We start from the raw sequence: 25,852 nt of genomic DNA, 5'->3' as shown, positions 1-25,852 counted from the left end.
ACTCTTGATTTTGGCTCAGGTCCTGATCTCAGAGTTATGGGATTGAGCATGGTCCTGGGCTCCAAGCTCAGTGTGGAGTTTGCTTGTCCCTCTCCCTCTGCTCCTCCTCCCTCACCCCTCTTAAATAAGTAAGTAAGTAAGTAAATAAATAAATAAATAGATAAAATCTTAAGGAAAAAAGTGACATCCCATTTTGGAAAGAAATTTTCAGCATGGTAAGTATTAAATGAATATTATAATCATTGTTAAAAAAACTTAAGAGAAAATAATTTTACCTCATAAATAGTTAAATATCTATCTCAGAATTTATAGAACAGCAGGTTAAATCAGTATACCTGTACTTTCATTACTAGGCAAACATTGCATGTGGGCTGCCCAATATTACCATTACAACATGAAAATATTATTTATTTTTTAAAATTATTTAAATTTTAAATTATTTAAATATTTTAAAACTACTCATAACGTATCTAAAGCATATCTATGGCTGCTTCAAATTATGACACCCATGGTGCAATGACATTTGTGTTCTTTTTCTTTCATTATTTTGTGAAATATTCTGGATGGACATCGTAGCCTAAATAGTTTTATCCTTTGAATAAAATGGTACAGAGATTAGTCCAGCTTTGAAGTAACACAGGACATAGATTCATTCATCTTTTCATCAGTTGATAAATCTTCTCTTGCTTTCAAATCTACAAATTTGGTATCATATTTCATATTACAGATTTTTATGGATATTGAGTTAATGAATGTGAAGTACATGGCACAACGAAGCACTTAGTTGAATGACATCTACATATGTAACACTATGCTTAATGTGGTGAAGGATGAGGAATTACAGAAGAGGAGGAAGTGGAAATGGGGGATAAAAGAAATTATAAATTCATTGTATTGTTGGCTAAAAAAAGTTTATAAGAGCCAGGAAAATACTAATAGCCAAGGAAATATGCTTATAAGCAAGGAAATAGCCAAGGAAAATGCTATTTTTAAAGTAACACATACACATATTTGTATAAAAATCCAGTAAAATCAATAGTTTTATGTATGTTTAAATATTAAGAATGGCTGTTTAATTTTATAAAATATATTTTACTTATTTTAAAATTATCACTTGGTTGTCTTTCATTATTTGTGACAGCAATACTTTTTAATATTCAGTATAGATTTTTAATAGTTTTCATTCAATTATTCCTAAATAGTTTATCATTTTGATACTGTTTTGAATAATTGTTTCATCTCACTTTTAATAGCTTATAGATTGCATATAAAAATGAGATATATCTATATTACTTCTTATATTGTAACCCTGCTAAAATCATTTATTGCATTTTTTTCTATATGCCTCAGGCTCTTCTTGTGGGAATACTCATACCTTCTGTGACTAAGTACAATTTTATTTCTTCTTTTCCAATATTCCTTCGTAAACTTTCTTTTTTTTTTTATGTTTTTTTTTATTATATTATGTTAGTCACCATACAGTACATCCCTGGTTTCTGATGTAAAGTTCGATGATTCATTAGTTGCGTATAACACCCAGTGCACCATGCAATAAACTTTTCATGTAAATTCTTGTTTTGTGCTGTATTGTGGCACCCACCCAATGTTAAACAGAAGTGGTGAGAGTAGACACTTTTTACTTATGTCTACCATAGAGGGGAAATTGTTTAATTTTCCATGTTAACTATAATGCCTGCTATAGGTTTTCCAGTAATGATTCTTAGTGGAAGGGTAATATTTCCTTCTATTTTTAGTTTTCCATGAATTTTTATTCATGCATTTGCATTGAATTTTGACAAAAGTTTTCTTGGTATCTATTGAGAAGAGCATCTAGATTGTCTCCTTTCTTCTGTCAATATGGTGATGGTTTAACTTTTGGGTGTTAATGGACACTTGCATTCTTGATCCCCCCCAGTCATGGTGTTATTCCTCTTCTATATTGTTGGATCTGATTTGGTAGCACTTGTGAAGAATCCATGATGGATATTGGCCTGTGATTTATATTTCTTGATGACATTTTCAGACCTTATAAAATTAGTTGTAAGGTATTGCTTCTTTTTTTTTTTTTTTTTTTTTTTAAAGATTTTTTTATTTATTTATTAGACAGAGATAGAGACAGCCAGTGAGAGAGGGAACACAAGCAGGGGGAGTGGGAGAGGAAGAAGCAGGCTCATAGCGGAGGAGCCTGACGTGGGGCTCGATCCCATAACGCTGGGATCACGCCCTGAGCCAAAGGCAGACGCTTAACCGCTGTGCCACCCAGGCGCCCCTAAAGTATTGCTTCTTGCTCTATTTTCTGGACGGGTTGGTGCTCCACTCTTGTCTTTTACGGGCTGGAAGCACTCATTTCCTCGGAGGCTACAAGTGCAGGCAGCTGGCAGCTGGCAGCGAAGTTTCTTTCTAGGAATTGTCTTGGCCTTCAGAAGGCCCCTTCCCAGGGCGGGACAGGTGTAATGTCTCAGGCTTTTGAGAGGTGTGCTGGGGGCAAGCCAGGCACTGGACAAATACATTGAAAAGCTGAAAAGGATTAATCATCATTTAAAAGGCTCCATTTAAAGCCAGAGGTCTAGCTTTCAGCATATTAATGGTGCAGCACCTCCTCCAAGCTGAAGAGAGGTTAAAACTGATGATTAGGTCCAGAGGTTAATTACCAGAGTAGGAGAAGACTGGAGAGAATTCAATTCTTAGCAAAAATACCTCCCCCAAATCCATACCTTTTTGGCACCTTGGTAATCCCCTCTTTGTCTTGTAAGCAGTTCTGCTTCTGTGATCCAACCTAGATTGGTCCTGAGAATGCTTTGGAGGGAGGAAACATTCAAAATGAGTGTCTGAACTGGTTCCTAGTTTTCTGGATTTTGTTTCCTGATCTGTTTAGATTAAAAGGCAGTAACAAACCTATTTCTATTGAGAAAGGGTACACTAGCCATACATCACACAGTGGCAAAACAGTTGCTTAAATGATCCCTTGTAGATACAATGCCATCAAATGAGTAAAAAGCAAATGTTCTGGGTGACAAAGTGGTTGCTGTCATAGAACTCTTTAATAAATACAAGGTATATGTGTTTCACTAGTTATTTCTATATGTACTGGAGAAATTGGTAAAAAAAAAAAAAATGACAGTATCAGAGCTAGTCATCAAGTCAATGTCAGGAAAGGGACCAGAAACTTCTAAGATTTCACTAAAAGAAAATTTTATCTCCTCTATCCTCCTGGCCAGGATTTGTGTAAATGTGATACAAAATCTCTTCCTATCAGTGGCTGAATTAAACACACACTTAATCCACAAACTCACAAGATCTGTTACGTCAAAGTTAGGGTGAAAGAATATTACTTGGGAAGGTATGAGATCCTTAGTATGGGGAGGGATGGAGACAGGCAGATTCTGTTGAATTTGATGGCCCCAAAAGCCATCAAGACCCGCCTTTATCAATAAGAGACCTCATTTCTTCCCTGGTGGGGGAGCTATAATTGCTAAAGTGGCCAGGATGAGTAGACTGTTGAGTTGACTGAAACTTGACCCTAAAAATGGTCTATAATAATCAAGTGAAAATGCCAGCCTAAATGTATTATAGAGAAAGGTATCCAACAACTTATGGAGATTGGCATATTAGGGCATATTTATCATGTAAGACTTACCAACACCCTAAATTTGTCCCTCAAGACTGCCCAGATGACCTTTCCTTCATGAAAGATGAAATACATTCTTGACAAGAGTCCCAATAACCTCGAAGAATTCTAAACTGATTATCACTGTAGGCAAGACATTGGCAGCACCCTCAAAGTAGGTTTTTTGAATTCTGTAAGGATGATAGGTTCCTGGGGTTCCGAGGGCCACGTAGTGATATTTTATCGCTGAGAGTGAGGCAGACAGGGATGCCATAATAGGAACAGGCCTGAAGCCATAAAGTACATCTACCCTGGCTGGTTGGAACTCCCAGCTACTCCATCACATGTGATCCCAGAATTTCGGCATCCTACATCAGCCTGCTTAAGATTCACCCATTTTGTAGATTTGTACATTATGTGTGCGTGTCTTAACACCCAGAATCAGAAACCTATGTGAATATCAGATTTGCTCTTTGCAATTCCCAGCAGCAGCAGCCCCTGAACTATGATCTCTGTCTCAATGTGAGAAGAGGCAGTGCTCCCTGGGACAGCCCCTCTTGAACCATGAGCCAGAATGCCACTCCACGCAGGGTCCAGGGTGATTGGAGAGGCCCACATTTGTTTTCCTTCTCTCAGGGATCACGGTGCTGCACTGACGATTATCCCATGTCCTAAAGCAGTCAACTACTAATATATTATCCAGTTTTCCTGCTCTTAACAGTGTGAAGCAATTCCTCTCCCAGTTGTTCTTAAGGGCCATAAGCTGTGTTGTCCATTTTGTTCTCATTCTTTTTATTTTTAAGTCAATTTCTGTGTTAAGATTTATTGACTCTTTCCTTATTAAGATCATGTTTTATTTGTGTATCTGAATATATGATCCTTTAATTCTTTGAATCCCTTTCAAGTTCAGAATCCAGCCATTGAATCTAGCTCTAGTTGACTGTTGTTATTGTCTCTAGAGCATGTTCTCCTCTCCCATATTTTGTCTGTGTCTGTCCCTATTGTTTTTGCTTATTTTGTATTTTACATCAGGTGACAGTTCTTTGTAGATGACACAAAGTAGAGTATTGAGTTCCGTTGTGTCTCTCAGAAGAATGTTGCTTTTTTTCTCAATAGGTTTTGGATTATCAGATAAGACTGTGAGTCTTTTTATTCCTCTGCAGGTAATAATGCATATTTAATGCATTTACACACAAAACCTTTAAATACCGTATATCTTTATAACAGTTTACAAATATAGCCTTAGTTTACTTTTTGCTGTTTATTTTTAATACATTAATAAATAATATAATTTAATATGTCACACTTTAATTTTTGAAAGATACTCATTTCATACATCCCATGAGAATAAGATACTTTAAATCCATATATACTACCTTAACTGACTAAAAAATATTTTAAAAGCATAAGATTAAAATTTCCATGGATAGAATATTAATATTATCTCTAAATGTTGAGGGGAGAAGTAGAATGTTATATTTCTAAATATTTGACCAATACCGAATCACTCCTGCTGAGTCTGTAGGGAATAGGAAAAAAATCAAGATGAACTGGGAAAGTGAAAATCTTTATTTGTATCCTGAACTTTGTTTCTAATCCTCATTGTCTTTTCTTTGGGCTTAGTTCTTTAGCTTAAAAACAGGTGGGGGAGGCTCTTTTTGGCTCTGGGGAATATCTGTATCTTATTCCTCCAAACCTGAGACCAAGCATTCACAGGGAAACCCGTCTTCCTGGAAGGCCTAACTGACTTTCCCTGAACAGCCCACTTCATGCTTAATCTTTCTTGAATTTTACTCCCGTCTTCTAAGAAATAGAGAAGTGGAATCACTAGGCTGTTTAAAAAATATATTAGACAAATAGAAACTACAAGAAACTACTGAAAAACACTACCTTTAAGAAGAGCTTTTCCTTCCTTCCTTCTGAAACTATGTCCTGGTTACATTGGCACATTTTGTGTATACGATGACTTATATTAGCCTGTAGCCCGTATCAAAGCTCAGCATCGGTGTAGGATGGTTTTGAATTCATGCTCATTTGAATGTATACAAGTGAGAGTATATCAAGTTAAATCAGATGGTTGGACTCCTGAATTATGAATGTAAATTTTAACTGTGCCTGTTGTGTTCACTTATCTCTTCTTATCACTATTGATATTTTTTTACACTCAAGAATTTACACAGACTAAATGGAGTTTATAGATCTATGCTGTCTAATACATAAAACAGGATTTACTATTAGTAAACATAAAATCCGTACTTACCAATTTGCATTTAAAGTTGTATTTCTAATTCATCATAGTATGTATGCCACACAGTGGCTAAAATCAATTCTTTCAACAGTAGGTAATCAATGCATGCTTATTGTAGGATTGGAATAAAACATGCCACTACTACTAGGAAACATTAAAACTTCATTTACTAAGGAGAGTAAATTTTCTAGATAAGATTTCAACAATTTTTTTTTTACAGGTAAAGTAAGTTAAAATGGCACATGGAAGGATATTGAAATTGTTAACTAGGTGAAATAAAATAGTATTTTGCTTTGCTCAATATTGTCTCAAAATCTGTCTTAGGGACTTTGAGGTATTATTTATGTATTTAAGAGATTAATTTGACCGTGTTGTTAAATTACTCCGGAGCTGGATATCATTGAACTGAAATTATATTTCACAATCTGAGGCAAGATATTTTAAAAAGCTTCAAATATAGCTTCCATAACTATGACATAAGATTTGAGCAAGTAGAAACTGATAGAAATGGAAGCCAAATTCATTCACTGCTCTCGCTAGGCATTAAATAACAATAAGCTGATTAAAACTGGTAAAGGATTAACTTTTTATTTTTTTCCGGCTTTCATACTAAAAGTTGCGTCTATAGTCAAAAGAACCCCCCCTTTTTTTTTCTGAACCTAAAGCTGAAACCATGGATCCTATTGTCCCAGATTCACTTAAACTTTCCTTTCTCTTGTGAAATTCAAATCTATAGAATGCACTTTCTGGACTCGCTTTTCTTTCGGTCCCCAAGTGTAAGAACCCATAATGACACCTTCTCCCTCCTCTGTGAATCACAATCTGATTTCTTTGTTCCATCTTTTTCTCTGACCAATCTGAGGGCCTGTAACACATGAAACCTCTGCTAACTTTCAGACTCTTCTTGCTCCTTGCAGTGAATAAAGTCTTTCTCTTCGTTGCTCTTTTGTGGTCTTTATTTCAGGAGGCTTCTCCCTCGTATAAGTCCTAACTGATCCAATTTCACACAGAGTAGATTGTAGCCAAGCAGGCTTCGTGAACAGACTCTGAATTCTCACTCACTTTCTTGGTTTAGCATTTCTCTTCAACAATTACTCATCTTTGGACTATTCATAAGTTATTTAAACTTTCTAAACCCCAGCTTTTCCACTGGTGTCATGGTACTTACATTATGGGGCTAACAAAGAATCAGTAAGGTGAAGCTCTCAGGCATTTAGATTCATTTCTGGAATATGATAAGCACTCAAAACTCAAAAAACCTTTAGCAATTATAATCTTTTAGAAAGAAACATAGTATTTTATCTATATTAGATAAAGGAAGTGAATTTTGTAAGGTTAAAAAATAATACCTATGAATTCTCTGGAACTTTTAAAAAATTATTTAAACCCTTTATAAAACAACATTTACGTTTTCCGTAGCCACAGAAGTATCACAAGCACAGTAGGAAATTTGACATAGACATCGTGTTAAATAGCTGTCGTGTCTTCCTTAGTGTCATATTCGTCCAAATGAACTTTGTGAGTGGATAAAGGACAGAGATTCTAAATATGTTAAATGCTGTTATGTTTCCACCCCTCATAAGGCAGATATTATATTAGAGGAAATTTTCACTAATGGCTGAAGTTGCCTTCCAGCAACATATAAGTCCACTTCATTATTTAAATGCATGATTTAAAAATTATAGTTTTTTAGAAGCAGCCTAACATTAGAATGAAATGAGAAAACTCTATGAAGTATCTGGTAACATCCAATGTGTGTAAATAAGACACCAAATGTTACTAGTTTCCATGGATCTTGCATATCTGGAAAACTGAATTTGCCAAATACATCCACAGTTTTTCTCTAGCTGGAACTCCATTGCCCAGGCTGCAAACCACCAAAGCGCGCTGGACTCCCGTCACTGTCATGACTACATCCAAGTCACGTCGTGTCTGTGGATGCTACCACTTTCACTGAGAGCAAAGCGATAATCTGAGCCGTGCTCCCTGAGTTCCTACACGAATGCTCCCAAACCCTCAAACCCACACCCGGCTCAGCTTTGCCCTCCCACCCACGGACTCTGCTCCAGCCACTCCCTGCATCCTGGTCATGCCTCGAACTGACATGTGTTTGTTTCAAGGCTTTGCATTGAACATATCCGCCTGATTCATCTCATGTCAGGGACCCCTAGGACTACATGCTTCATATTAGTTGCCCTTTGTGCAAATATTTCCTACACCATGAGACCTTCCCTATCGTCAATTAGATACTTGACTTCCATTTGAAGTCCCTATTACTCTCTATGCTTTATTTTCCTTCCTATTACTATACCATATCTAATTAGTTAAATATTATTTGTTCATTGTGTATGTCTCTATTAGAATATAAACTCAAAGGAAATGGAAAAATTTTGTTCATTTTATTGACTGTGATATACTCTGTGCCTAGAAAGGTAAGCGCTGATAAATAGTTGTCAAATCAATAAATAGCAATCATTTGTAGACAGGAGAATACAGATGCGTATAAAATTTGTGGCGATTCTCTCCGTTTGAGAGCCCAGGAAGGAAAGGTGACTTGTGAGGTGGACATTTTTGACCAAGACATGCAAGTATTTCCTACAACTGTGAGAATGTATGAGTGAAATTGGGTTCTCCTCTTTGTCTCTCTCTCTCTCCCTCAGCATGGCAAATTCTAAAGCATAGTCTCACCCAAATTAGTAAGATGTCTACGTAGAGAGGTAACTATCACGTATTTCGGTGGAAGAATTTCTTAATCAATCACTTTACAGTGCCAGTATACAAATCGCCTATGGATTTTTTTGGCATCTCATACTCACATAATAGCTTTTAAGGTGATTATATTTTTAGAGGCTTTATAAATCTCAAAAGACAGCTCCCAGAGCATTAATTGAGGTATGTGCTCACTCTATCACCAAATCTCGTTTCTCTGGAACAGAAAATCATAGTAAATTGTTCTTCGCTGTTTTCTCCTGTCCTCTCCTCTCATGTCTCTCTTTCTCCTCCCCTGCCTCCCTCCCTTCCCTTCTCCCTCTTCCCTCTATGCTTCCCTCCTTCTCTCTATACAACAATATTCCTTCGAAAATAATTTTTTGAAAAGTACAAAAAACAGGGATAAAATAATTAAATGATTTCCACCTCTGCACACTTTTCCTGATGAGGATATAACAGGATTTTTAAAAATGTAATATTTTAGCTGAAGCTGAGATAGTTTGTTTAGCAGTGATTAGATGGGATTCTCCATCTACAACTAATTAAAGCCTGAATTGGATTGGAAAAAAAAAAAAAAGAAAGAAACTAGAATGATATTTCACCTCGGTGGTCCAGGATAATATATTATTATGAAGAAAGTACACCATCGAGAAACAAGATGGTATTTCTTTTTATTTAAGATTTTATTTATTTATTTGAGAAGGAGGGAGAGAGAGAGTATATGAGTGGGGCATGGGGCGGAGGGCAGAGGGAGAGGGCGAAGCAGACTTCCCTCGCGCAGACAGTCCTGAAGCTGGGCTTGATCCCAGGACCCTGAGATCATGACCTGAGCTGACGGCAGATGCTTAAAGGACTGAGCCACCCAGGTGCCCCAAGATGGCATTTCTTTAAACTGAGAGAGCAGATGTGAGCAGAGACAGTGTGTTCACATCAAATTCCAACAGAAAAATTAACCCAAACCACTGAGAGCCACTGAGAGCAGACCAGAGAGTATTTGGCACCTAATCATCATATATTACTTTCACAATCTGAATGTTTTGACCAAAATAATGAAGTTATGAAGTTAACAGTGTTAACTGTTATAAAGGGAATATATGGAAATTTATAATCCAGCACGAACACATAACTTTGGGTTATGTTTTTGTGTTTATATTTAATTATAAACAATGCTTTTTCAAGAATTTATTGTAAAATCTGAATTAGATAACTAAAAAAATCTAGATCTTATGTTTAACTCTAATAAATCTATCCTTAGGCATATTATGTACAAATTAATAGCCAGTAACAGACTCCCAATTTCTGAGGCCAAAAACAAAGCAAAGCAAAAATTATTTGGAAGAGGGACTTGGTTGTTTACATATTTGGATGAAGCTATATAGTGCCTTTCTATCATGCAAGCCACAAGAATCATTAACAGTGGACTCGAAACCAAAGCATAAACAATTATCTTAAATATCATAAACAGTAAATAAGCTCATGTTTACTAAGGACAACAATACTTTCCCATAATCCTTCACAAAGACGTCTCTTTCATTTTAATGCTACATAACTTTTCAAGCCCCCATTGACTTGTTAGTAGTAAAAGAGAATTTTGCTATTCTTGCTGAACAGAAGAAATAACACCTTTCAGAATGGTGCGTCATAAAACTTAGGTAATAAAATTATTAGAAATATGAGTAATAAAGTAAAGCAATATAAACAGTGAATGGTTGGTTTACTTTCCCAAAAGAAATCATAATATCACACGTGGACTTACTTTAAAATGTTTCCCTTGCTGAACTGAATTGTCTGTATATATATATATATATATATATAAAATGTATATATATATATATATAAAATATGGTTTATTTTTTCCTCTTGGGGATATAATTATAAACCAGTTCTGAAAGCATTTTATCTGGTGTTTCACCTGCCATACCACAATCTTTATCAGTGAGCCAAAAATAAATAACCTAAACCTTTTGTAATAGCTGTCACTAGAAAGCTAAACAAAGTCACCATTCATCTTGCTCATAGTCATTTTAGCCTTTAGCAGATGTGTTCTTTGAACAAATTTATTGGCCTTATGAATAAAGATTAGCACTCCTCTGTTCAACTCTGTTGGGAAGAACATTATTCTACTGTAAATGGACAAAAAATTCAACGAAATGAATGCTTTAAAAAGGAAAAGAAACGGTTTTTGAACTAAGCTTTCTGAATACAATGTGGGATTGGTTTCCTCAGGTGTATTTAATGAGTACGATATACTTATCAGCATCTTCATCTGTAATAATCTAGATAAAAGAAGGTTGAAATTCCTGTTATAAATATAAATATATTAGTAATAAAATTAATTATGGAATTGAATTATAGTCATTGCAAAAGTGTCTATACGCATTCTGATAATATATTTTTTTCATTTTTCAGTTATCGTGGTTTGTGAACACTGATTCACATTTACCCATGTATGCCTCAGGAAGAATTTTAGATAGCTCTCCTTCTCTTAAATCTCTGAATAGAGATACATTAAAATTATATTGTATATTGTAATTGTATTCACATTGAAACGAAGGATGCTTCATGCATATATGCAATGTTCTATAAAGCAGAACAATACCTAATTTCACTACATTTTTAATGAAGATTAAATGAGATATCTTGTGTGTACATTGTAAGATATAAAATCTTAAGATATTGGATTATCTTATTTTTGTCTCTATCAGTGAACTACAGGCTTATGTGAGAGCATGACGCCATTATCAAAAACATTTGTTGAGTTTCATATGTACATTGTTATACACTAAGTGCCATGGGGAAGACTTAGATGAGTCAGTCCTTGACCACCAGAGGTTGATTCCAAAGAGTCGTAGTTGGATTGAATTTAAAGCCACTAAACACTCTCTCATTTAAATTTGTGTTGGAAGGCCTTTAAAATTTTATGCTTTTTAAGCTTTATTTCTTCTACTCCTATAGATTAAGGAAACCAGCAGACTATAAATTTCTGTTGTTAAACTCCTTCTTTTATAAAGATGTACAGTAGTGTAGTAAAGAAATAAACTCACATGAGAATATGTGTAACATAAATTACATATGCCTAAAAACAATTAAATGCATTAATATATGATCACACAAGCATGTCATGTGCAGTTACCCATAAAATACATATAAATGCACCATTTTGTTTAATTTTAGTATTTAAAAACATCAAATAGGAAATTCTGATTTATTTATGTTGCAGTGCATGTATTCTGGGAATAGGATTTCAGACCAAGTTTTTGAGTTCAAGGACTAGAGACAAGTGAAGGAAAATAATTTCCAGCTTCCTGTGGTTGTAAGGATTAAAGAAAGAAGAAAAAACACAAAAATATTTGATATTCCAATACTGGCTTTATTTTTTTTTTTAATGATAGGTTGGTGGGTTTTGATTGCTCCTTCAAGAGTTGTACCATTAAAAAGGAGGTAAAGCAGATTTTAATCTAATGTGTATGGCCACTACAGTGAACTGAACTGGAAAGACACACAGCCTCTGACCTAAGACAAGAAGATGTCTTAAATAGCTTACCTGGGACCCAGGAGCTTGACAAGACTGTGCTGTCTGGTAGTTGCTTTCCTACTGGGAGACATCTGAGTTGAAGTTCCAAGACAGAACACCCTTGAGTATTTTCTGGTCCTTATGCCAACAGTTGCACTCCAGATGTTAATAGTAAGAGAAATGCCTTCAGTTTGTGTTCAAGTACTTTAGAAAGCATTAAAGTGACATAAAGTTACTTGTCTCTCTAGAAGATGTATGACTTGCTTAGAAAAAGAATGCAACTTTTCTCAATTTGGAATCGTGTTGTCCAATTAAACATTACTTAGTACATAGCTAGAGGTATTTGGATTTTTGCATTTAATTTCTGATGTCTCAAGAAAGAGCACAGAGTTTCTTTTTACTTGAGAAGTTTCCTGAAAGTTTGTTAACAATTGGATGTCTTTTTCAAGGTCTTCATGCATCACTTCAATTATCTGTAATTTTATATCTGTCACTTATTCTATCGGAGGCTAATTTGAATTACTCTACATTTGTCAACATTAAATTTCATTTGCCACATGTCAGCCTATTTAAGAAGCAAATTCAAAATGTATTAGAATGCACTAGATGTAAATCTGAACACCGCTATTTAACTCTTGCCTCCTAATCTATAAATTAAGAAACTCCAACATACTCAGAAGAGGCTAAATGTCTAATTTTCCTAATTACCATATAATGAAAAACTGGAAGAAAGGGAATATAATCTGTAGAAAGATACCTTTGAGTGAAGAAAATTCACATTTTAGCTTTTTTATAGTCAACACGAGTTTGTACAATTTCAAGTTAGCAGCACTATTTCCAAAATATTGAGTCTGAAAAGAAATGACAAGGAGTTAAGATTTACCAATGCCGGGGCGCCTGGGTGGCACAGCGGTTAAGCGTCTGCCTTCGGCTCAGGGCATGATCCCGGCGTTATGGGATCGAGCCCCACATCAGGCTCCTCCGCCATGAGCCTGCTTCTTCCTCTCCCACTCCCCTGCTTGTGTTCCCTCTCTCGCTGGCTGTCTCTCTCTCTGTCAAATAAATAAATAAAATCTTAAAAAAAAAAAAAAAGATTTACCAATGCCATCGAAGAAATCGGAAAGGTCCAAATGGACACACTCTAAGAAGTAAGCCTATAAACAGATGGAACAAATGATCAGTAATACCATAAATTATTAAATTATACTTAAAGCTTATTTAATTACAAATAAGAAAGAGAAAAATCAAATAATTTGGCATTAAAGAAAATATTTAAACATAAATGTTGAGCATATAGGTAACAAAATAATTTTAATATATAAATTAGGATTCTTTCATTATATACAGCTAAAGCCATGAAGGAATGATTTAATATTTATGAAACACTTCAGATACATACGTAGATAGATAGATTCTGAAAGGGATGCAGAACTTTCAAATAATTGTAAAGTGTGCTAGTAACTACATTATGTGAACATTTCATTTGCAGTTTAAAGCTATTTTAAAATTTAAAATACTAATACAGCATATGTTATTGTATTTCTATGGGAGGAGCCTGTATTGATAGGATGTTCTTGGAATAAGTCCAAGCTGATGCATTAAAAGATTATGGGGACTGAGGATCCATAAAAATATGTCATCATTTTGGAAGAAGTGCCAAATAATCAGACCACAGAATAAAGTGTATGCATTCAATAAATATTTTCTGGGCTCTAGTTATATTTCAAAAATTATTAAATTTTGATCAGAGGTGGGTAGTATTTCTTTTTATATAGAGAAAATCTCAGTGCTGTTAAAAGTAATATAATAATGCATTTATTTTATATTACTTACATAATAATAATTTCAAAGTAACAATAAATCTACTGAATACATTTTAAAGTTTGAAATTTCTTTGTTGGTCTTCTTTTACTCAGAATCTCTGAAGGAACTGCAAAAAAAAAAAGGTAATGCTATATTGTAGTCACTAGAGTAAATTACTTTCTCTGTGTGTTTCATGCATGGACTTAATATATGGTTAGATTAACTTCTTTCAGCATATTTTCAAACTATAAAATATTGATTATTTGATTTTGAAATAAGGAATAGCACAAAACCTTATATTGTAGAAGTAAAATTATAATAAATGGGGAACTTTTGCAAGTTCTACTCTATTAAAATGTACTTAGTAAAAAGTACTCTCAAAGGTAACAGCCACACTGAATGGAAAAGAATGTTACTCCTGTTTGTTTTATGGGCATTAGTTAAAGCCAAAGATATACAAATATATAGAAGAAGGAGGAGGAACAAAAAAGTAAACTGGTCATCTAGTGTATTAGGTGATTAATACATCTGCGTTATATGAACTATGTCCCAAATAAGCTCCTGTCCAGTATTTCCATTTGGGGGAATATTTGTTGGATGATATTTCAAGTTGCAAAACAATATTCAGTCATGGATATTACAGACACGGACCTGTAACAGTGTGCCTCCAAGGCAAAGGATTTTCATTTTGGAGCTTAAACGATGCCGTAATGTCACAGACTTCCAGGAGGAAAGAAATCAATCAATATGTTGGTTAGACAGCAGAGGCACCCTGGGACTTATCTGACAAGTGAGGAGATCCCAGCCATTTTTCCTGCTATTCCTTTACAGCTCTATTCAAACTTTTCAATAGAAAATCTGGCAAATGCAGCAAAACGAGAAAAAGAAAGAGTAAGAAAAAATAGAAGTCAAATGTTAAAAAATAAAAGTAACAATGGACGTGAACTCTCTGACCTTAAATAAAAAGGGAAAAAATGTACAAAGTCTGGTGCTGAACAAAGCCTTGCTGGAATAAAGAAAAAGTTTTGGTTCACTGCTTGTGTAGGTTGCTAAATCTACCAGATTTAACTGGGGATACTTTTTCAGTGACTTTTTTATTTCACTCCAATTTTAGGTCCATAATCGACTTCACCAAACATCTTACAGAATTTTAAAGTCAATTAGATATATCCAAGAACATTCTCATCATCGAAACCACATACTACTGTCCTTGATCATTTTGAGAATGAAATAAATCATAAGTTCCAATGAATTCACAAGGAATTAGAACTTTCAAATATTTCACAAAGAAATAAAGAAAAGCCTATGTACTCTCTGAAATCAATTAATCTTTATTTAGCCATCTCTACTTATGATATTTTCTATTTTTTATGTATTCTTAATATAGCTTTGAAATTTAGTGAAATGTGTAAAATGTTTAATTTTTGAACGATCTAACATCAGCACTATATTTAATATATATTCTTATTACAGTCATTATTTCTTTGGTTAGGAAGACATGACTTTGATTTAAAGAATAAGGAATTTAGGGTGATGGTTTTTAAATTTTTTTTATTGAAACGTTACATATAAGAAAAGGCACAAATCTTAACTGTACATTTTTTACTTAAATTATACTTAATTGGACACTATGGCACCAACACTCAAATGCTGAGATATTACCAGCCTCCCAGAAGATAACCCCAGGCCCTTTCCAGTCTACAGCCCCTCCATCACCCCATCACTGACCAATGTTGTTGGGATTTGTTTCACAAGTTACTTTTCCTTGTGTTTTAGCTTCGTGTAAATGAAAACTTACTGAATGTTATGTCTGTGTAATAAATTCAACTGTTACATCAAGGAATACTTCTTAAGTATTGTAATAACCATACAAGCTCGCTACTGGCCTTTATATAAAGAGCTTCACTGAGGTATAACTGACATGCATGTTTGATAAGTGTTGACACATGAATACCTCCATGAACAACTGCTAAAATCAAGATAAATATATTGATCACACCCAAAGGTTTGATTGATCACGATTGCAGCTGATGCTCCTGAAATATGAGACTTCTGGATTATGAGAATTTCCGTTTGGGTTTAGGGAACACCTGCTCTCTCAGGCCCTATGAAAGCTTGGGGTCCTTCTGGATGAAGCTCTGCCCAGTCCAGGTAGTTTCCTCCCACGTGTTGTGCTGATCAGTACTCAACTGAGTACCCTAAGGAGACACATCAGAGCCATAGAGCGCTCTGTCTACTCCACCCTACCACCTTGGCTCCCAGGAGCCCCAGCTTCCTCTCCTAAAATCAAGTCAACTGCCAGAATCTACCTGGGTTCCACCCCTTGCAGTAGGCACAGCCCCGGGAACTTTCTCCATACAGAATCGCAGCATCGTGGGGCTCAGCTCCTTTGTTTCCCATGTCTTGGAGATCATTTTTCTTCCTTAACTGATACTTCATCCTTAGATACTGATTCTTGATAACTGCTTTCCATTCCAAGTTCCCTTCTCAGGATCATGGTATAACCCCTGCCAGCGTGAACACAAAAGGGCGCCTTCGGCTATCGGGGGAGTATCAGCTGAAAAATGTTCCCTGGTACTGCTCCGTCTATCAAGCAAGGGTGGCTCCTGACAACCTCAGGAACAACCTTCTTCCAATTCCAAACTTACCTTAACCAGAAGGAAACTGCCCTGAGTCCTTTACTCCCTTTGAAGTGGAAGTACATTTGCTTGTCTCTTAGCTCTTTTTGCTACCGTTCTCTTCTAAAATTCATTCCTGCCTGATAGAAGAAAATAATCTAGAAATGTCTAGTAAAACTCAGGCTAAAGCTCTGGTTGCTCAAGAGTTGAGGTGTAAAATCCACCATACTTGGTATTTTCCCTTTTTGTTCCTCCTCTTCCACAGCGACATTCTGGGCCTTTACCAAGTATCACAGAATAGGCGGGACAAGGGCTGCACTGGGTTCTCAGGCTCTCAAAAAACAGCTTCATTAAGTCATGCTTTTATATCGTGGCCTTTACTTTGAAGGCCTAGCCACTTGGTTTGTCGGTGCCCAGGTATGATTGAGCCCTAAGGATGACTAAAAGTGAATTAAAAAGCACAGCACCTGGGCTTGACACCAGAGCGACAGCTTATTATTAACACAGACAAATGCAACAGTTGCATGAACTAAAATTCTTTTAAAAAAGCTATTAATCCATTCATTTCTTTTGGCTAATTAATGGGAAAAAAGTCAAAACCAAAAACTCTTTACTGATTTACTCTGAGAAATCCTTAGCTAGGATAACTAGCTCGAAGAGCTCATTACTCTTCTGATCTGCAAGAATTTGCACATTTCTTCTCTTGGACTGATCTCACTTTGCATTGGAAAGTCACCTGATGAGGATGGGATGAGAAAAAGGAGTTATTTATTTATTTATTTATTTATTTTTAAAGATTTTATTTATTTGAGAGAGAGTGAGCAAGAGAGAGAGAGCACACGAGCAGGGGAGAGGGAGAAGCAGACTCCCCTGCTGAGCAGGGAGCCCCGCATGCAGGGCCGGATCCCAGGACTCCAGGATCATGACCTGAGCCAAATGCAGACGCTTAACCGACTGAGCCACCCAGGTGCCCCAGGAGTTTTTGTTTTTTTTTTTAAAGTTAATATTTATTGTCATCAGGTTTAAATAGTAAAAATCCATTATTAACTTCAGTCACACACGTGTGTGTGTGCACGCACACACACACACATGCTTCATTTTAATACTTTAATACCAGGGATAATTTTGGTTTGGGACCTGAAAATCTCAACTCTGAGAGTTTAATGCTTGTACTGTTTTCACATTGCTACCAACACATTATACAAAAATTAGCAACTTAAAACAATACACATTTTTAATCTCATAGTCTTTGCGGAGCCCAGGCATCTGAGTCTCTTAAAGGGCTACAGTGAAGGTGTCCTTCAGGGTCGGTCAGAGACTCCAATAAAAGAAGTTTCTGCCTCCAAGATTGCTTGCGTGGGTTTTGACTGGATTCTATTCACGGAAGACGGTTAACTGAGGGCCATATTTCCTCACTGGCTCTGGGCTACAGAGGACCCCCAGTTCTTCATCATGGGGACCATTCCCACCCGGCAGCTTGGTTCCTCAAAGCCAGCAAGAGAGAAAGTCTGCTAGCAAGATGGAAGTCACGATCACGTAACATAATCACATGAGTGACCTTCCATGAACTTTGTGTTTTTCTATTGATAAGAAGAAAGTCACTAGGTACAGCCCGCTGAATTGAGAGCCCGCAATCTGCTCCGGAAACTGACCTCCTTATCTGAAATAAATAACCCAGGGAGCCAGCCTGCTTTGTTAGATTGGCAAGAAACCAGATTGTTTTCTCTATCTAGTGACAATCCAGGAAGCTAATTCATTTACTTCTGTTAACAGTCAGCCTCAAATGGCCAGGACAGCTTCTCTAATTTTTTGTCTCCGTGACCAACTGAGGACCAACGAGAGAAAGTGAAATATGTTCCCCTAACCAATCCCATATGATGCCCTGGCCTCCAGCTTTCCCAGGCTGAGAGCTTCCGAAGTCTTCCTTTTATCACTACTCTGTGAAGTGTTCCCACTGTCCCGCCTGCCTTTGAGCCAGCCAAATTGCAAGTCTTGGTGGCTGACTCCTTTGCTACGAGAAGCTCAGAATAAAAAACCTATTTTTCTCCTCACTTGGTTGGCCTTCATTTATTTTCACATCACATTTAACTGGAAGGAGGACACAAGCGTGTTGATAGAAGGATGAAGGGATTGTGGGGGCGTCTTAGAAGATTGAGCACTGCAGAGCTCAAGCAGACATTGTGAGTACGTTCTGCCACCGTTGTTTTCCTTTGCTTCCATTGATGCTGGTCAGTAGTGTTTCTGGATGATGCGTTCTATGTTTAGAATTTTTAAAAAATGCAGCTATTTTATTTATCATGCCACTCAAGGACCATGTAAGTGCTTTTCCTGATGTGAGATGAAAGAGCACTACGTTATTACTTCTGTAAGCCTCAGTATCCACTTATATTTTACTCTGAGTCTCTTACCACATGGGTCATGACACTTTTACAAAATGTCCCACAAAGGCAAGTCTCTTTTTCCTCTTCATCTGTTGGTCAACCAGAGATCTATGACAAGATTGGAAATTTGGTGATTTGGATGCTTCTAAATTTTCTCATTCAGTATTACACTCAACTCAGGAAATGTATCTGTGAAATGTAAACATATTTTTCAATTTAAATAATCATATGACAATTATTCTTGAAATTTGTGGCTTCAAAGTAGAAAATTGAATAAGATTGTCAATCATTTATTTATCTGGTCCTTTTTAGTTCTTATCTATATCAGTAATCATCCACTTCTCTTCATCTTCATACCGATGAGTTGACACTTCATGTAGCAAATCACCAGATTGTGGCTCCTTGTACATAAGTCACTGTGCTTTGGACTATATTTAACCAAGTGCTCTGCCAACAGAGAGATTACTGTCATTGGCCCAAAGTCACTCTCCGGGGGAGTTTCAAGAAAAGGTAGAAAGAGAATATATGTGTAGTAGCTAGACCAAATCTAACTTCCACAAAGAGATGTTCTTAAGAACAATGTGTGACATAGAGTGAAGACTGAGACAGCAGTCAGTTTGTCACAGGAACAATCTGAGAATGGCAATACAGTAAAAGCAACCAGGGCTTCAGAAGTAAGATTGTCGCACTGACATTTGATTCATCAGGACAGTGTTAACAACTGTTGTGCCCATCTAAACGTCAGTTTCATGAGTCCTGGACACGTGAGCAGCCCAGTCGTGTTGTATTTCTTATTTCTACCCTAAGTGTAATTGCAACAAAACTTCATCCTTCAGAATCCTCTGGGCATGTTTCTTTTCCTTAAAATCTGTGGTGGCCTAGCAAATAGTCAGCCAACATGAAACAAAGAGGAGGCAATGAATAAAACACGATGACACAAAAACTTAATACCCATGCACCCCCACCCCTGGGGCGTCTGGGTGGCTCAGTTGTTTAAGCATCGGACTCCTGGTTTGGCAGAGGTCATCATCTTTCAGTCATGATCTGGGGGCTGTGAGATCAAGTTCCACGTCAGGCTCTGTGCTCAGCATGGAGTCTGCTTCAGAGGAAGGGAGTTTGCTTCTCTCTCCCTCTCTCTCCTGCTCTCTCTCTCTCTCTGAAATAAATAAATAAATAAATAAATAAATAAATAAAATCTTTAGAAAATGCCCACCCACCCCATAACCCTTGGCAACATTAAATTGAATAATGCAAATTAGGCAACACAGGTTCCTTTGTGTATGCTAGATTATTGATGGTATATTTTAGCTACTGTGATTACTAGACTTTTCTTTGTCATTAAGAATGGTGAAACTCTTGGTGGAATCTGTGTATTTATGTATTATGGAGTATCCCTCCCCCCAAGCATATCCTGGTGGGGATTTATGAGAATGAGTAATACTGGGAAGCAAATATTTCAAAACTAAGTCTCTCCAAAAGTATGTCTACTTTTAATATTATACATAAAGTCTCCCACTATATCACTTTTAATTAACTAAATGAATCTCATTCCATGGAAGAAATAAAATGTAACCTTATTATTGACTGTATAAGGTGATAGTAATTTACTGCAGTAGTGTACTTCTCTATAATAAAAATCTTTCTGTAATTTTTTATACATGCATCATAATTTCCTTTGGAAAAGTAGTAAAGATATGGTAAATTTTGAGTTTTTGAGATGTATGGCTGGATTACCAACAGTTCATTATTTCAAAATATTGAAATAATGTATTGCATTCCGTTCAGTTACTTTTTGATTATTATTTGAGGTGAGCAGTTTTTTCCATTTTTACTTCTTTACTTTTTCATGGGCAAAATACTTATTAATTTTTGCATTTATTTCACACTTTTTATTTTTAATGAGGTTGAAATTTTTGTCTTGTAATTTGAACACACTATTATTTTTCTGTGAATGATCATGTCTTCTGATCCTTTTCCGGTGGAGATTTTTATCTTTTCTGATTAGCTTTTAAGAGATTAAAAAAATTCAAGGACATGAAACTTATGTCTGCCTCTAATCTTCCTTTTATAATTTCCAATGATTTTTTTCTTTATAATACTTCAATTTGGATGTTATTGAGCAACAGGAATGTGTGCATTTAAAGTTTTCATGCAGTAAAATCACTCAGTCATCGCATATTTCATGGGGCTGTTGAGCTTGTTTTGTTTTGCATTTGCAGCCATGCTCGTAAAGTCCAACTGTATGGAGACCATGTAACCATCCTTCTTATTCTACCATTGACCTATATGTTCATATGCCTAGATTCTATCTAGTGTTTAGAAACAGAAATCTCCTTATTCCCCTTATTCTTCAGGTCTCAAATTAACTGCCATTTGTCCTCTATCTCAAAGACTTTATGTCAATTATAAAGGTGCTGACTGGCCCCTGCTAGAATACATTTCCACACATAGGACCAGTGATAGCTGCCAAGGGGACTGATTTCAATGATTCAACAATATGGGAACTGGTGACCATCCCTGTTCCAAAGAGAGCAGGTTTCTGTATGGGTAAGTCAGTCTGAGAATATTACAGGGAAGCAACAAAGGATGGCGTCCTAATGAACAATAGCAAAAACAGAACAAAATGCAACAGCTGGGCAGAATAAAAATATGACTTATTAACTATGTCTAGCCACTTTTCCATTCCTCCTGACACTACCATAGTTTGGTCCTTTATGATTTTGTACCTGAATTGCTTTGGCAGTCTTCTAAATAACCCAACTGCCTTCCATTCTTTCCTCTCTGATTTATTTAACACCCTAGCGCCAGCATGACATTTCTAAACACACAAATCTAATCATGTTGCTTACACGGTTAAAATTTGTTAATGTACCACCATTGTTTTTAGGAAGACATGTTAAATATTTTACCAGAAATAGAAGGCAAGCTATGGACTCAATTCAATTTATTTTTCACCTCTCCTATATTACATCACAGAATCAAACTCTATCAAAATTCCAGGATGAGCAGGCCCAGAAGCCTCTCACCTAGTGGCATATGAACGTGATTCTCCACAGAAGTGCAGATTTTGAATGCCATTAATCTTTCCTGCCACAACATCCTGAGTTGACCTTAATCACAGCACTTATCATCATATAGCTTGTTGACAGCTCATAGCCCCCTTCAGAATTGAAGTTCTATGAGGGCAGGGACTATATGGTTCATCTTTGTGATGAAGGCCAAGTGATCCTCACAGAGGAAGCACTGAGATGTTTGTTTAGGGAATGCATGTACGGACATGCAAACGAAGGCGTCCACGTGAAGGAAGAACATCCTTTCCATGGTATTAAGTTGCTTGAAACCACTTCTTCTAAACCCACTCAGGTCTCCCCTCCTTCTATTCCTCACCACTGGGAAGAAAACCTGGCCTGAGACGTGAAATCAAAAGAAGATAATAAACCAACTAGCTGAGTCTTTTCTCAAAACCTTCCCTGTCAGTTCATAATCCAGATCCCTACCCAGAATATACTTGGTCTTCGGCTCTCACCTTAAAGTTACCATTGATCTACCTGGAAGGATCTATCTGATGTTTTCCCGGGTGGATAAAAACTCAGTAATGTTGGGACTGATAATTCCGCTCTCCAGGTTTACCAATTAAAGCTGATTTTTTTTTTTCATCCATCCATCTGATTTATGTGGCAGTCTTTCAATGTGCTGTGAACTCAATATGGAAAGAAAAGGATTATTTTATTGGACCCCTGAGCCCAAATGATTGTTAAAATTTTCTCTGATTATGATAAGATTTTTAAGAGATTCAAACAAAACTTTCAAAGTTAGTATTATCTAGGGAGGTATACTTTTGCGGGCTTGTTTTTATTCCGATGACAGATAGAAATCAATTAGGGGTTACTGGAAAATGATAACTGTAGAAAAGAAAGTACACCCATTAGATGAAGTCTGAGAGTTACTTAAGTCCTCTTATTATCCACTTTCGTGAGGGAAAAAGCTGACACGTTAAGAGGAAAGTGACAAGTTACTATAATAAGCTAATAGCAAATTCACTTACTCTGCTTAATTCTTTGTTTGTAGAGAGGTTGTCTGAGCTACATTTTCTGCTTCTTTCTTTTCCATTTTTACCACAGATTTACCCTCTCATGTAATATGTAAATTGCATTCTTAATGTGGAAGTATAACAAGGTTGTGTTGCAATATTTCATCTCAAAATCTTCTATTATGTGAAAACAGCACATAAATGATGAACTAGCCCTCACAGAAATGAACATTACCTGAACCCTTATGTTAAATCTTTTAACAAAAAGAACAAAAAATAAAGAAAAAATATTTCTTTTACTATCCCAGCATATATTTACAAATGTGAACAATGAAAGAAAAAATGTCCACAATAAGATTAAGAATGATGGGGGCGCCTGGGTGGCTCAGTCAGTTAAGCATCTGCCTTCAGTTCAGGCCATGAGACACACGTCAGGCACCCTGCTCAGTCAGGAGCCTGCTTCTCCCTCTCCCTCTGCCCATCCTCCTGCTTGTGCTCTCTCTCTCGCTCGCTCAAATAAATAAATCTTTTTAAAAAAAGATTGTAAATGATGAATTTGGATACGTTTGTGTTTGTATATTTCTATGGGCACAGACCTAGTGAGACATAAGAAGAAATAGTTAGAAAACATCAAGAATAGATGTACTAATCAGTTCTTGCTGTATAACGACTTCAAAATCTTAGTGTTTTATTTCAACAATTTTTTTTTTTTTTTTACTCACATGTCTGCCGTTGGCTGGAGTTTGGCTGATTTGGTCTCAGTTTGGCTGGACTTGCCCACTACTGTCTGTTGGGGTCACGACTGCTCTTCCTGTGTTCTTTTACATGGGGTAATGACTCTCCAGGTCTTCAGGTCATGTTCTTAGAACTAGTAGAAGTCTGACAGGGCAAGCAAAATAACACAAACATATTTAAACTACTCCTCTGTTCATACCCTGTCTCTTATGAGTACATTTGTCAGAGAAAATCACATGTCCAACCTCCACTTCAGTCGGAAATTCAACCAAGTTACGTGGCAGGGAAGTAAAGAATTAGGAACAATAACGTAATCTACTACACTAAGTATACCAGGAATTCAGATAATTTTTTTATTGCTTCTTTCTTTCTTTTTTTTTAAGGAAGAAACATTGATTAGTAACTTCACAAAGTTGAAAGATGGCAAGCGTTTAAGCTAGACCCCAATCCATATCTGTTTGGTCCCAAAATTCAGGCTTTCACTACTTGTACATATTACCTAAGCAAATCGCTCTCCACATTTAAAAACATATTCCTTCAGGGGCGCCTGGGTGGCACAGCGGTTGGGCGTTCTGCCTTCGGCTCAGGGCATGATCCCGGCGTTGCGGGATCGAGCCCCACGTCGGGCTCTTCTGCTATGAGCCTGCTTCTTCCTCTCCCACTCCCCCTGCTTGTGTTCCCTCTCTCGCTGGCTGTCTCTCTCTCTGTCAAATAAATAAATAAAATCTTTAAAAAAAAAAAACAAAAAACATATTCCTTCATCAAATTCCAGTACATTTAGAACTTTATCACATTTTACTGTGACATTTTTATAGTATTCTCTTGAGAGACTTTAACATATAGTTTGCATTTTTTTTCTTATTTTTGTACTGCTAATGAAGACATTTTGAGAGTATGGTCTTGTTTGTATTTAGTACTTCTCAGTATCTTGCCTTTTATCTAACATCTCAGTGTTGGAAGAGACTTGAGAAAATGATAGATCATCCTCTTGAAAAATGGTTGAAATTCCTCCATTAGAAATCCAATAAGCATCAGTTCAGCTTTTGTTGGAGTGGGTAAGCGTTTACACATATTTATTCTTATGTATCTCCTAAGATGAAGTGCTAAGGTAATCACAGCCATTTCTCCACATTATGAACATCATGTGTCATCAGCAATCCTTGTGAATAGGGTCAGATGCACCTAATTTCAAACCCCGGCTCCATGGTTTACCACATTGCTCGGATGCCTTAAAATCTGTCCTATGAAATGTATAAAACACAAAAGCTAATGCTTACTCCAAACCTCTTTTGTGAAGATTATATGAGATCTCTTATGCAAAGTAGCGGTCACAGAATGCACTTAATTGGTCATTTTAATATTAAATCAAAATTATCTTTCATGTTTAGGAACAGCAGGAAAGCTGAAATTCAAAATTATCTTGCTCATATAATTATGTAATTATATGATGGTTATCTTACATGCATTTTACTGCTGAGTACTTATACCCCATACATAATTCAATGCTAAAAATAAGTAAAAAAGAAAGAAAAGATAATAAACCATCCAGTGCAAAAATTATTGTACTCAATATAAACAAGCATTTTTAGAAAAATATGAGATACGATCAACATCTAACCATTAGACATCTATGTTAAATTTTCATGGAATAATTTTAAAATGCTACATACAGGATGAATAAAAATCAAAACTTCGAAATTTTGAGTGTATTGCATCTGTTAATGAAAACTAATCATATATTTTCAACAAAAGGAAAAATAATGACTGTGGAAAAATAATTATTAAAATATTAAAACACCTATTAAACAATTTCAAATAATATAGTCTGAACTCAAAACCAAAATAAAACAGATCTGGTATTCTAAATTTGTGTTGTAAATTAGAAAAATATTAAAATTTTAAGTTATCAATATTGTTTAAAATATTGAAATGTTATACATGTTTGCTGAATAATTACAAAGATGCTTTCCTCAACTCAAAATTACATGTGTACATACTCATATATTCTTCTAAAATGTTTATAATGCCTTATCACATTTTAACACTTGTTGCTGTCTTGAGTTTATTTTGTGATAATGACTAAACATGTGCTGATGGTCCCTGCACCCCCCCTTTAATTTTTCTACTGATACAAAATTGAACTGTCATGAGATACAAAATTTGGATACTTTTAAATGTGCTATTTTGCTACTAATATATATCATTAA

The sequence above is a fragment of the Ursus maritimus genome, unplaced genomic scaffold (assembly GCF_017311325.1).
Source record: "Ursus maritimus isolate PB19 unplaced genomic scaffold, ASM1731132v1 scaffold_18, whole genome shotgun sequence".
Taxonomy (NCBI): Eukaryota; Metazoa; Chordata; class Mammalia; order Carnivora; family Ursidae; genus Ursus; species Ursus maritimus.
The sequence above is the reverse complement of the archived record's forward strand: the minus strand, read 5'-3'. Positions refer to the sequence as shown.